The sequence below is a fragment of the Manduca sexta genome, chromosome 3 (genome assembly GCF_014839805.1).
Source record: "Manduca sexta isolate Smith_Timp_Sample1 chromosome 3, JHU_Msex_v1.0, whole genome shotgun sequence".
In the NCBI taxonomy this organism is placed as follows: domain Eukaryota; kingdom Metazoa; phylum Arthropoda; class Insecta; order Lepidoptera; family Sphingidae; genus Manduca; species Manduca sexta.
The window spans coordinates 684,259-699,427 of record NC_051117.1 but is presented as its reverse complement, the minus strand read 5'-3'; the positions used below and the strand labels follow the sequence as shown (position 1 = coordinate 699,427).

The following is a 15,169-nucleotide window of genomic DNA, read 5'->3' as shown; positions in this document are numbered from 1 at the left end:
TCAACTCAGTATTGTGATACACTGGGACCCCAACTATTTATTGATCTTTTGTATATAAAAAAACTTCATGTAACAAAAATCACATATATGCGCGCTGACAGAAACACCCGAACATACAGGAAAAATTACGCAAAAACCACACAGGTCATATCGGGCACGTGTCAGGGCCGTATTCACATAGGATTTAGTGGGTCTTAATCCTTACTATCACAATATTCTTGGAATTTAAATAAAATGAAATTGATTTGGTATCAGTAAATACGATTATTTCAAAAATAGAACACAATACATTGAGCCCATATTCAATAACAAAAAAATTAAATTAATAAAATAATAGTTTTACAATTTTCGTTTCGATGATAATTGTAAAATATAGCTTCGTTAAAATAAATTTGCTGCCTATTTTAAAATTGTATTCCTTTTTCGAATAAAGTGCTCTAAAAATTCTTTTAATTTAAAATAAATTCCCTGCAGGAAATCACTTTTACTCTGACATGCATATCAACTCAACACGGCCCTGCCTCACATAACAAAACCGGTTGTGACGTGCGTACATTGTTCCCGAAGATTGATAGTTCATAGAATAAAATGCGGATTTCCCTGGAGTGTGAGCGTTCACCTTGCTACAACCTCACCCTCCCCATATCACCCCCCTCCACCCGCGGCGATATAAATGAATTTCGCCTATCGATGCGCGCGGCTTTTTATTTACGGTTTGGCGAGATGGAATATTGAAGACACGACTGTTTTTATATCTCAGTACAGAATTATTACACCTCAGCATAACATATATAACTATCAGTCTCTCACTGATTCATTAACGTACAATCCCTTTGGTCTAGAAGTCTAATTTTGCAGGGATACCTTTTGAAAAATAATATGTACATACAACTCATACGAAAGGTTATCGACTTCAACCTCTAAGGGGGTAAATGTGAGTTTATAATTTGTATGGAAAATATTACATAACATCACGCATTTATCCCCGAAGGGGTATGCAGAGGCGCAACTAGGGCACCCACTTTTCACCAAGTATGTTCCGTCCCATGATGTGATAGGGGGCGAGCCTATCGCCATATCGGGCACAAATTTCAGACTCCGGGCTGATACTGAGCAGAAAAACCCATATATCACTTTGCCCGACCCGGGATTCGAACCCAGGACCTCAGAGCGCTATTATACCGGGCATGCAATACGACTACGCCACCAAAGCAGTCCGAGTTGGAAAATATTATATCGACAAAAAAAAGTTTGTGTAACTTATAACACTTGGATTTCGGAAGTGGTATGCAAGTGCACCATCGAATCGTCAGACTTATTACCGGCGATATGATTGGCGGCCGGTCTATCTCTATTTCGAATGCAAATTCCAATCATGGGAATCGCGTGTGATTTTTAATTGAAAAATTCGACGACTACGATCAAAAGGTTTCATTCGATCTCAATACGAGACTTATGAAAACTCTAATTGGTTTAGTAAAATCTAGACTTTTTTGCGAATGCAATAAAACAGTTGTATTGTATAAAAAAAAACTTAAAAAAGTTCCAATACGTCCAGTTGCAATTAAACCCATTACTGGCCACAACGAAAAAAAAAAACAAAACGGCATTCGAAATACAAAAATGGGTATCGTATTAAAACACAATTTGTCAGTGCATTGTGCTGTAGAATGCGGAGGGGCGGAATTGTTTTCCGCTAATTCCGCAAAAAGCAATAACAATTTAACCCTCCCGCGCCGCACTCCCTTAGCGTACGTAACGACGACTTTTTAAACGCAAACCACGCGAACATAAATCAAATGCGTGCACAATTTCGCACTTACGTTTTGAAAACGCTTTATTAATTACCACGACGCATTGTCCCGTTCACTCAGGTGTGAAGATAAAATGGAAAAAAGGTTTTTTTATTTTTTTTTTTGTTTTATTCTTTTTGTTACTTCATCTTGCGTATTGATATAATTTTTTCTTTGTTTTTTCACCTAATGGGTGTATTATCTATGGCCTACTATACTAGAACCTATTACCATGAACATCTAATACAAAGTATGTCCTATATTTTTGAATTTTTCATTAGTTTTAATTGTTTATGAAATGATAAAAGCTTACTTTAGCACAGATCATAATAATGATTATCTTCATATTAGTCTTTACATCAGCACCAGAATCGTATGTTTTAATAATAAATCTTCAATCAAAAATCAATTTCGACTAAAATAAAGACTTAAAAACAACTGTACGAAACGAAGACGAACCAACACCAATAAATCGTGTATTTATCTCAAATCAACCGAGAGCGGAACCAACGAACAAAAAAGGCATAAATTCGTACGAACGGCCCGTTTTTAACAAACGATATTTAAACGCCAATACGAATGTTTCTTTTAACAATATAATGAAAAACATTTCACCACGGACGTCTCAATAACTCAGTAAGGACAGCGCAGTCGCAAAAAATAAGTGTTAAACTCAGTGAATTTATGTGTAAACGAGCCCTTGTTTTTGCTGACTGTATCGTTCGCTGTCTCCAGCACGTGTGATAAAAATCTACGAGATATTTTTCTACAGTTTCCGTTTTCGAATAAAAATACGATTAAATTGAATAAATTTTATGATAATATTTTGTGCGGTCGTTTTATTATTTATGAATGTTTTGTGACTTCGTTTTGTTATTGTTATTTTCCTCGAGTGCCTTTGGAGGGTTAAAATTGATTAATACCTTATAAATATAAATCAGTTTACATTTATAAATAAAATAACACCTTATACCACGCAAAATAGAGTTTTCTTTTTCGTCTTGCCAAATAATTACTTTCGTAGTTTTCTTTTTAAAGACCAGTATTATTAATTGATCAGGTAAGTCTATCTAAAAGTCCTAACTAAAGACGTGACTGTAACGAACAACTGTCCAAACTTTAACGCAACCTCGATGACCTTCAAACATTTGGACTGAGAGTATAGTTACATAGGACACTTTACTAACATAGTACCTCTATCCACTTACATAATATACAATGTAGCACGCAACATACTTTTTTGTACATTTTGTAGTGATTATTACCTTATGGTCTACTGCTAAACATGTCCAACCATTATTATACATTTTGATATTGCGTTACTAAATGAAAATACACATTTTTCTACTAGGTAATAATACTTTACAATAAGTTAGTTGAGCTGTAGTTGTAAAATAAAAAGTGTAAATTTGGAAATGCATATGGTTTCATTTAGTAACGCAATATCAAAATGACCCTGTACTATATACACACACCACATAGTGTAAATAAATAAAGTAAATTAAACTATTTTGCGGATTATATAGTGGTTTCGAAAAAAAATTGAAAAGTTAAAGTTAATGTGCCCATATTTTTGAGACGACAAACCAATTAAACTAAACTATTTGTAAGCGTGTCAAAAATACTGTATTCTGATTGGTCCATTCGCGATAGATTAAAAAAGCGGTTAGGTACGCTTATCGAACAGTGGTGTTTAAATTAGCAAGAACAGTACGAAAAGGAAAACATTCACAATTCCTCGTGACCTCTTTGACCCCCTTCCCTCTCGTACTCTTTGTATCAATAATAATAATAATAATATCAGCCCTGTATTATATACTTGCCCACTGCTGGGCACGGGCCTCCTCTACTACTGAGAGGGCGGCCTTAGTCCACCACGCTGGCCTAGTGCGGATTGGTAGACTTTACACACCCTCGGAATTCCTATAAAGAACTTCTCAGGTATGCAGGTTTGCTCACGATGTTTTCCTTCACCGTTAAAGCAAGCGATAATTCACAAAGAATACACACACATAATTTTTTAGAAAAATCAGAGGTGTTTGTTTGCCCTTGGGATTTGAACCTGCGGACTTCGTCTCGGCAGACCGTTCCACAACCAACTAGGCTATCTGCCGCTTCTTTCACTCTTTGTATCAATAAAGACGAATATCGTTTCACACGGAGAGAATACCTTCGGATGAACAATCTGAAAGACCTTTTTAATTTATGGATATTTTTTTATCTATGTTTAAATATTCTTTGCCACTACGGAGGCATGTTTTTTTTATCCCCGTAAAGGAATGAGGTCGGTCCAGATGTATGTAAAGATAATTATATATAGATAAGTTGTTCGAGCTCAATATTGGCAAAACGAAAATAAGGTAATTGCCCGATATTCACTTAGTCAACCTCCGACCACTGTCGCGGCTAGTCGGCTTACTAATTTTTGGTATTTTTATAAATAAAATGCCTTCCTGTATTTTTAGACGATGTACAAATTATACTGCAACTGTGAATGAAAAAAACGTTTCATTTCATACGTTAGTAATAAGTATACAGTATTTAACTTATTTTATCTAATAAATGCATTTTATTCGACTGTCATGGCGACCAGAGACCAATAAACTAGATGGCCACGGCAGTCGACGCTCGGGCCGTATCAATGCGAACCGCTAGGGCTGTACAAGTATGTGACTACAGTAAATACTGCGCTGTTTTTATGTGCAATTTTGTTAGTCTATGACGCGTCTATTTGTAAAACGTCATTGAATACTATACTATGTCCTAGTTTGTTCATGTTATAAATTCGAGTGGGTTTGGATGTTACTGAAATGTAATAATAGATATTGGAGAGCATGTGTGTACGTTTAAACGTTACTTAAAATTAACTATAATACTATAACGGTACGACTGCAGTGCTGAGGTGTCGAGTTCGATCCTCGGGTTGGGCAAAGTGGATTTTCTAATCAGTATCGGCTAGGAGCATGGAATTTATCTGATAAAGCGATAGGCCCGTATCATATCATGGGACGGAATACACACGGCGGAGATTGAGAGCATTAGTTGCGCCTCTGCCTGCCCCTTGGGAGAAAAAAAAAGTCGTAAATTAATGTGTGGGATTTATTTTATCCCAGAAAACATATAGTACGACGTTTATGTCAAGACAGTGCTATACGACCGTAATCGCGAGCAAAAGCTAGCTAATACAAGTCTCCTAGTTACCACTGATTACGTTCATAAAAAAATCAACCCTATTGCAAACCTCGCATCAATCAAAATCATTCGAAATAGTAATTATCACGCGGGTATTATCCAACCCTTTAAAAACGAACTTAACATTCAGCTAAGCCAGCAGTTTATCAACCCGTTACAACAGCTAACGGTGCGAGACTGAAATCTGAATTTCACGGGACGCCAAACGGCAAATACGGGGTCTTTTAGATCCTTAAAATTAAAGACTGAAAACGTGTCGGATATGTGATTAAATCGGTAGGTGGAAATTGATAGTCGATGTAGCGGGTTTTTTTTTTATTTATTGTTTAAATTTTTATTTAAGGAGCTTGGTCGTTATTTCACGACTATGTCGCTCCGTACGTCCACTTTTACCCGTGCCTACTGACTTTTGATGAAATCAAAATATTTTTTTAATAACCCTTAGCGATGTAGCGGGGTTGTAAGGTCGAGTTTCGTTTGGCACTTTAAATGACGACTTTGGACTGAGTGAATGGATTCAAAGAAATGTAGATAATGCTAAGCCCTCATGTGTGGAGAATCATGGGTCAGTAACTATATAATTCCAGGATAAATTTGCGTAATGTTTGATCATAGTTGTGTTCTGTTACAAAAATTCAAATATTATGGCTTTTTTGTCCGAAAAACCAAACATAGGAGCTTTTGTTCCGAAAAAGTTCCACGCGAGCGCATCCGCGATGAACATCCATTAAAAATATAAAGTAATAAGAGTTGATTTAATACAATATCGATTATGTTTGGCTCTTTGTGCCGTGTGCGGATCGGTTCCCAGGAGAGGAACGGACGAAAATCATTGAGAGCCATTTCATTAAAGTCTATAAAATATTAAATGAAATATAAATGAGTTTTACAGTGTTGTCAATTTTTATTGAGTATCATTGAGTGTAATTTTTAAAACAATACAAAATGGCCGTTTGCTTTGGTGATAAAGTTGTATTACGTATGTACAGTCAACGAGAAAAGTAGCTGAATAAAATCAATGAACTTTTGAATTTATTCAGCTACTTTTCTTTCGGCTTCTATAGCCTTTAAACGTGTATTCTTATTACCCCCCAGCCGCCCCCCTCCCACCCCCCGAAGCAATTCTTGTGCACTCGGTCTCTACACGCCCAGGGGGACATTAGTCGCGGCTATAGGCACACAGTCTAGTATGTATACCTCTTGGTTGTAATCACACATTGAGTCCTGAGGGCTCGCGAACATTCCTTGGCCTTCTTCCCTCCGCCCATTCTAAGTGGGTTCGCTTTCCCTCCCCAACACTTCCCTTTTACATTCATCCCCACCAAACTTTCCTCCAGGCCCATGCAGTAGTTAAGCTGGGTGACTCCGGTGTCCTATTTGCAGGTTTCCCTGGGTATTGAATGAGGGGTCCGCTACCCACAAAAAAAAAAAAAAAAATTAACAAAAAATATTTAGGACGAGTAACATGTATACAATATTGGACTATAGTAACCATAATAACTGCATTAGTATAAACTGTGTAAATGTACCAGATAAATGGCAATAACTTCATCCTCTTACATAGAATGTAACATACTAACGACACGTGTGTCTCTGTCTACCCCTGCTAAAAGAAAGGCGATGCACATCTGTCTATAATCCTCTTACAGGAATGTGTCGCCTGTATAATGAACTATCTATAAAACATCCCGCACTTGATATTCACACTTCAAAATATGGTACTTTTCGACGCTCAGTAAAATACATGTTATCCACAGCACCCAAGTCAGATACAACTCCCACATCGTCTGCCTTACATTAGCCAACATATTTTATATTTATTATTATTTTTTTGTAACTAAAAAACATGTACGTGTCACCTAAATTGAATAACTTGTATACACTTCTATTTGATTTCTGACTAGCCATTAGATCCACTGTAATGTAATTTAGATTATTGTCAGTTTTCTGTTTAGTGTACCTTTATAAATAAATAAATAAATATCAACAATTACTTATTTTGATTTGAGGTAACGATCTCACATTTCAAAACTAACTCATCTGTTCCTGGTTATTAACTATAATTACAAATTATAATTACTTCCTCGTATCAAGTATCTAGCATTAATTAACGTTGAACTATCAAACATATTTTCCAACAACTAAAATCACTATATAACAAAATATTTCCACATCAAAGCTGACCAGAAATACAAGTTCCCATTGAATAGGTCACCAAGGTCCATCCAAAGAGTCCTTCACCCAAATACATCGGGACAGGCAAACACTTGAAAAATAAGTCATTCATAGAATATTGTACAGTACGATCTACAAAAACAAAGTTTTTCCTTTCCCTTCTCGGCCACTCTGCCGGATCCTTTATTGCGGACTTGTTTCACACCGACACGTAATTTTAATTGCTCGCGAACAATACGATCTCTATACTAATAAACAAAGCTGAAAAGTTTGTTTGAAAGCGCTCAATTAAAGGACTACTAAAAAGAATTTGATTTTCTTTTATTTTAAAGGGTTTACTTCCAGATTGATCTCATAGAAATATTTTAAAAATCAGTTCAGTAACAAACGTTTCATGGAAGTGGTTTTACATATCAGGTCTCTATCCCATAGAGGTAGCTAGAGAATATGGATTGCCACTTTGCACGATTCTGGCATACTTCTCTCGCTACCTCCACCTTCATCAATCTATTCGTACATTCCTGCAAGTGAAGTGGTTTTGTACCCGAAATAACTGTAATACGTTTGTCAAAACGAAATTGCGAATTTAGCTTTCCCGTTACCTTTTCAGTGGTGTTTTAGTATTAGATTAGTTTAGATACCGAAATAACTGAAATAAGTATGTCTAAACAAAATTGCGAATTTAGCTTTCCCGTTTCCTTTTCAGTAGTGATTTAGCGTTAGGTTATGTTGGGTCCGTTTTTTATTTTACTAAGTCGCAATATTTCGAAAGAAAAATGTCTCTGAAGTGAATGACAGCGCACTTCGGTGTAACTCCATTCGTATCTCGGCGCCCTATTTTCCTATGACGAATAAACAGTTCAGTGAAAACTCTTATCATTGTCTCCCGATAATATCTGTCCGGCACACTGACGTTATAGAAAACGAGCGTTTTTTCCCTATAAAAAAAAAAAACTTCTTTATTGTGTTTGCGGGAATTCGTAACGGGTTCTTGTTTTGTATTGTAAATATCGAGATTTTTCTGTTTTTGTTTTGTATTGTAAACATTGCTCGCGAAATGTTATTTCTTTATTGTTGAAATTCTAGACAGTTTGATAAACGTCAGAATTAAAATACGATGCCTGATACGGGATATCTCTTGTTAATTATTCAGATCTCGTATTTATTTGTGAGGTCCAAGTACTAATTCAAAATATTTTAAGGCGTAAAATATATTTAATCTAGAACGTTTATGCATAGTTTTATTTATTCTGTTACAATTCTGCTTTATTTAAATTTTGCTAAAACTTTTGGCCTTTTTTTTTGTAGTCGCTTGCCTCAGTCTTCAAGGATTGCGAGCGTCTAAAGTATTCACCCAAAAGTCCAGTGTGTTCGAATATGCCAGCCCTTGCCAAGGTAAGAGACGTATACGTTAAAGAAAAAATTGCCTCAGTATTAAAGAATTATGCTCTAGGGCAACTCGTCAAAAAACATTAACGAATTTTTGATATACTTAAAATACTACTATTAGTATTCGATTTTTAAAGCATAATTTGTGTAATATCATATTTGTAAAATACACTCTTAAATTCGGCAAACCCTTACATCGACTCCGTGGCGCAACGGTAGCGCGTCTGACTCCAGATCAGAAGGTTGCGTGTTCAAATCACGTCGGGGTCAAAATTTTTGATATTTTTTAGTTATTTATTTATTGATTTGAGATTTTTTTTACCTGTCTTTACAATGTATTCTTGAACTACGCTGAAGTTCAAAAATATTGACTAAAGAACCATTCATTCCCATGACAAGTAGCAAAATTATGTCTTTCCTTTCTAAATATAGACCGACTTCAATCATAAAGTGGCTTACGGGTTTTGACGTCACACAGCCATTATCTTTTTCTACCTATCATTCTAGATCATAATCTTTCGAGGATTAATGAAACTCACTTCGATATTGATAAATTCTTTGATAGTCTGACATTAACAGGATAAAACGAATATCAAGCGAATCAAGTAGAATCCCACTTATCGGCTATTATTCCATGCGATTGCATCAGCTACGTTAGCCTAACAGCTTCCGAATGACAGGATTTAGATTCAAATACATGATTTTACAATATAAAACCTGACCAGGAAAATAAAAAACCTCGCTCTGAAAACGCAAACTTTCAAACAAAAGTAGCAAAACGCATACGCATTAGCTTCAATCGAAATATTATTTTTACTTTATTTTTTATTGAAGAAAAAACGACTGTTGATACGGACACAAAAGTTTGAAAGCGATTTGAAAGTTTTAATTTGTTCAGCTACTTTCGTTGCTGACTATACTTGTTCAATAGAATGAATTTCCTCCAACGGTGTTTCCTCAGAGCTAAGTTATCCTTCGAACGAGTTCAAAAAAGATTTTCACCCTCAGCAGCGGCTTAGCTCTATCCCTGGCATTGTTAAGATCCATGGGCGAAGATGACCACTTACCACCACGTGGACCGTTAACTCATCTTCCTTATGAGGCAATAAAAAAAACAAATGTTATAACTTATAACGAATAATACTCAGAAACTTAAAATACTTTGGATATATCGCCAGTCGCAAACCAGACAATTTGCAAAAGTTGCTCATGATGAGAAAGTTGGAAGGGAAGAGACCATAACGACGAAACTCCAAAAGATGGAAGACCAGGTTTCTAATAGGGACTGTCTCCATTAACGCAGCACTTCATCGGGCAGAAGACCGAAGCCAGAGAGATATCACTATGATGATAATTGAGAGTCACGATCCTCAATGAGAGACTGACTGGGGAGAGAGAGAGCCAACGAATAATGGGCCTTAAATACCCGCATTTAACCGTTCACCAGATTTTTTTTAACTGAAAACTTCATTAATAACTCTCATGCCGTATCAAAGGCTTAAACCGGCCAATGTCTGACACAGGCAGCCTTGAGATAATTTCTGCCTAGAAAGGCTCCACTTAACCCTTGTCTGCGGTTTTAAAGACCGAGGTCGAATTTTTTTTGTGTGCGATAACTTTGTGTTTTAAATTATTGTGTTGGGTTTAGTGGTGCAAGAGAGGCGTTAAGTAGCTGGTTCGAATTGGGCTTATAATAAAATGTATTTTGCAGTGTTCGTTCACTGTATCAAGCTTACATCCGTCCCGTGATGTGATAGAAGGTAAGCCTATCCCAATATCGAATACTAATTCAAGCTTCGGAATTCGGCAAGTTACATGTTTCGAATCAAAAACATAAGTGTCTCGTATTGGAAATCGAACTTAGAACCCCATTGCACTCAACCACGCTGCAGACCACTGATAAATAGTAGATATGCAACAGAATTTTGAAAACTATCTAGGTACATACATACATAATATCACGCATTTTATCCCCGAAGGGGTATGCAGAGGCGCAACTAGGGCACCCACTTTTCGCCAAGTGTGTTCCGTCCCATGATGTGATAGGGGGCGAGCCTATCGCCATATCGGGCACAAATTCCAGACTCCGGGCTGATACTGAGCAGAAAAACCCAAATATCACTTTGCCCGACCCGGGATTCGAACCCAGGACCTCAGAGCGCTATTGTACCGGACATGCAATACAACTACGCCACCGAGGCAGACATACTATCTATCTAGGTATACTAATTAAATACATAACGTCTTACTCAGTGTAATAACCATTGAAAACATTTAGAAATTTAATAAAACGCCCTAATAGCCAAAACATCAGCAACATTAACCCTTCATAACCTGTGCTCGTAACTTCACGTCAAACCCACAACTCGGGGGGTCTTTAAGGCCCGCCAGATAGCATTCGAAGGGTTTTATTAAGACATCACAGCCAGATATTACTGTCAAAGGAGATGTACCTGTCATAAACACGGGACAAAATTAATTGCGCGCTCGTCAAAACTTACATTCCACATTCTGACCCTTAATCCGATGTAGATAGGTTAGATTTTGAAATTTAAATTTTCGTCAGGTGTGTTATAACTTTGTCGAAACCGTAAAATAGAACGTTGATTTTATCAAGTAATATTTAATTAGGGTTGTCAAAGATTTTAGGGTTGAACGCGAATTTTAATTTTATACATCAAACTCATAATCGAATGAAACAATTTCTTACGGAATATAAATCGTATTACAGTTGAAAAGTTATTTACGGTAATACAGTTTGCGTTGTGTTCTGTGAAGTTAGGAACACATTTTCCCTTTATCCTTTGAGCATATTTCAGAAGGGTCGTAAGAGGTCCCCGCCTACGTAACTTATGCTACAGATAGCGGTATAATAACTACGTACATATTCCTTATCATAGGAACTAAGTTTGCAAAAGTGTAAGAATAACCGACATTTTTTTGTTTTCTCGATCTTGCGACAGGGTAGACAGATGTCTTATGTTCAATATAATTTGCTGGAGGTAGGATATATTTATTTCCGCTCGGATAGCGACTACCGTACACAAGGTGTTAAAACCCGCCATAGTGGCCCACGTTAGTATGTCGCGTTCAGATCAGCCTGTGTATATGCGGTTCCAAGAGGCCGGCATAATTGTGTCGACTGTCGAGGGCTAATCATCTCTCGACATTCCACTTAACATCTGATGTAGTGGAGTCACTTGGCCCTGCACATATAAAAAGAAAAAAAGAACTCTTATGTTCAGTTTCTCCGTCGGGCACATTGTCTATATTTTTCCACGGTATTATTTTGAACCCGTTCTGGCGTAACTTTAAGGACCTTTTTCTAATAAGTAAAATCACACATAAAACTAATGTTATAAAGCTCAAACCTTGCGCATCAGCTAAAAAATACTGCCATATTTACCTGAAAAGAGATACGATAATTAGACATTGAATCGTGCAATATAATACTGCAAGAACTTGCTAGTTTTAACTTGGCTTATCATTATGTTCGTAATTAAATATATGAGGTCTCATAGTCTACGTGACCTATGTATTGTGCAACCAAAAACTGGGCCGATTTTTTTACGTACATAGTAATGTATGCCCTTCGCACCTGATGGTAAATAGAGTGAAGTCCAATAGAATGTCGACTGACGAGAGATGATTACCCCTGAGCAGTCGACACAAGTATGCCGGCCCGTTGGAACCGGGTATACACAGGCTGATCCCGGAACGCGACACTTAACTGAGCCACTATGGTTTTAAAACTTTGTGTTCAGTGGTCGCTATCCGGGCGAATATAAAATATATCCTACCGCCAGCAAATAAAGACAACATTAGTAATCATATACTAAAAAATTCCTTTCGAGAAATGACTGAGCAAGCCCCAGTTTCCGTACCACATTGTATCTTTTAAGTCAAACTCTAACAAAACTGTATGATAAATAGTGGCGGGAAGGTGGTGACGCAACGATTTTTTTTTTCATTCAAAAGAGATTTCGAGTTGAACTCCGCATTTCACCAGATCTGTGAGTGTATAATGTACTGATAGCAAAAAAAATTAAAAGATTCAATTTGAATCTTTTCTAGATGTTAATGGTGGTGTTTTTTTTTTCAAGAAAGCTGAGGGTTCGTTATCTGTACGTGTGTCAAAATCAATGTAATATTACCATAATAATCTATAGTCTAAATAGATTATAGATGCAAAGGTTTTGATGTTTGTTACTAAATCACGCCAGAACGGCTGAACAGATCCGGATGAAATTTAGCACAGCGATAGATTATAGTTCTTCCACGATAAAAGTCCCGATAAATATTATCCCGGATTAACATAAAACGTAAAAAAAAATCGCAGCCGGAGCCGCGAGCAAAGGCTAGTATCATGTTTAAGTACTTTAATAACTCGGTCTGTGCTAGATATACCTAGCTACTAGTTCCTCATTCATTTCTGTGCCCTTATTTCTATTCTGCTGCTGATCATGAACCTCCTCTACAACTCAGAAATTATCTTAACGGCCTTCGTCCGTGCCGTTAGCCTGATGGTAAGCGATATAAACGTCCGTAAACAGTAGAAACACCATTCAACACCTTGAATTACAATATATTGTTTTGTATTCCACTGCGCTCGCCATCCTGAGACGTGAGATGTTAACTCGTATTATGTCCAGTAATTACACTGTCTGCAATATTCTTCGAACCGGAACACAACAGTGAATACACACTGCTGCTTAGCGGCAGCAATAGACATTTCGGTGGTACCTACCCAGGCGGACACTCACATATGAGTAGTTTAAGATAAAAATAAATTTAAATATTGTTAATTGTTCTGCAGACCGTACAGCGCACCTCGAGCAGCGAGCTCCATCCATTCATCTTGCACAAATTCCGTAATCATTTGTTACCGAGATAAGGCGAGTCGCAGACACAGAGACACACAAGGCTACACTGATTTTTACAGCTAATCCCACGCGATGAATCGTTTGTGAACGATTTGTGTCAGTTTGTTTTTTTTTAAAACTGAATTTGATATTCGAACTGTATGTTATAATTTTTTTTCTTAAATATTTATAATTCAAATATAGAATCACCTCTGTCTCTCTTTTCAGAGGAGTGAAGAAATATACCCATATTGAACTAGCTGTTAGGTCGTATATACTACGAGGATGACTTTATTGTCATTTAATATTAATTTGATTTATAGCTTTAAATGTTTTTATAATTAAGTCGAAACGTCCATAGTTGTCACAATTTAAAATCCGTTATTAATTGTTATAATTAAAGTTCAAACTCCACCAATAGTAAAATAGAGGTGCTAAAAACCGAATATAAAACGGTAAGCTTTACCCCAAAAAATCTGGTAAAATAAAACATCACTTACGTTCGTAATCCGATACATAAAGAAATCCTAAACTGTTTACACGTGTAAAAGAAATAAGAAAAAATTAAGCAGCCATTTTCAATAAACGTTCCAAAATCCTTTTTTGAACTGGTCCAATCAGAACGAGGATTCTTTGACATGCTTATTAATGACTTATTTTGATTGGTTAATTCTCGGATCGACGGTAAAGATTCGGATAATTTATCGAAAACAGCTGTTAGCCGACTGACTTGTGACATTCATGCATGGTAACAAACGAGCATTTTTTTTATTGCATTGCATAAAGTTCTGCCCTAGGTCTGACTAGTGCGATGACGTCTATGCAGGATATTTTGCCTAAATACGATGATCACTCTTTGGAAGTTTAGAAATCATTAGATTAAGTATATCTACAGAAATATTCAACAGAAATTTTGAACAGAATTTAAATATTTACAATAAAAAATCAATGCTATAACTAAATCTGTAGGGTTGTTTTATTACTTACATACATGCAACTTTCTGAAACCGATGTTCCGTGATAATTATTTTATTAATATGACGTAACATTATTCCTTAGTGATTTAGAGCTATAATAGATTGTATCTCACATAATTGCAAAGTACTCTCATCGATTTTCAAGTATGACAAACTGTACCGAACATTTGGTCCGAGCATAGTTCGGAACGCTACGAATGATCGGATTATATCAGTCAATGGATGCCGCAAGCGATTGCATTCCAAAAGAAAACCCCACACAATGGCCTTACACATTTAAATTCTAATCGAATTTAAATATAAATACTGTTTGAGATATATTTGTAGATGCCTCAGCCCTCCGGGCATTCGCCATTGTGTGGGAAATTCATTCATGCATACAAACCTTTCGACGGCTGCGAAGGATCGCGCGTGTGGTTACGGCTAATTCCTCTATTTGAATCGAAAATATGTAATTTTCTTACATTTAGAGGGAACGTGTATTTGTCTTTTGCTTTTCGAACGAATTGACATGAAAATCAAATCGAGAAAAAACATAGACCGATTCTAAAAAGAATTTCTGTGAAACTTTCTCCGAAAAAAGAATTCCGTGCGGGCGCAACCACTACCAACTCGACTCGACGCAGTTGCTCAACTCTCGGCTGACATGTGACTGACGGTCACGCCGCTGCGACTGACACGCGTTGACACCGGCGTCAGTGGCGATTGCGCGTCAGATCGCATTGTCGGATAAGCGTGTGACGGCCGGTCGGTGTTTGCGTGCAGTTTTGTTGTTTATGTT

General features: G+C 36.7%; 1 protein-coding gene and 1 non-coding gene across 4 annotated transcripts in view; one reads left to right on the top strand and one right to left on the bottom strand.

Moving 5' to 3' along the window:
• The window catches only part of LOC115450223, a 616,159-nt gene that overhangs the window by 256,831 nt on the left and 344,159 nt on the right, over positions 1-15,169 (bottom strand). The window lies entirely within an intron of this gene.
• Trnaw-cca lies at positions 8,748-8,819 on the top strand. The gene has a single exon. It is a non-coding gene; the product is annotated as a tRNA-Trp (tRNA).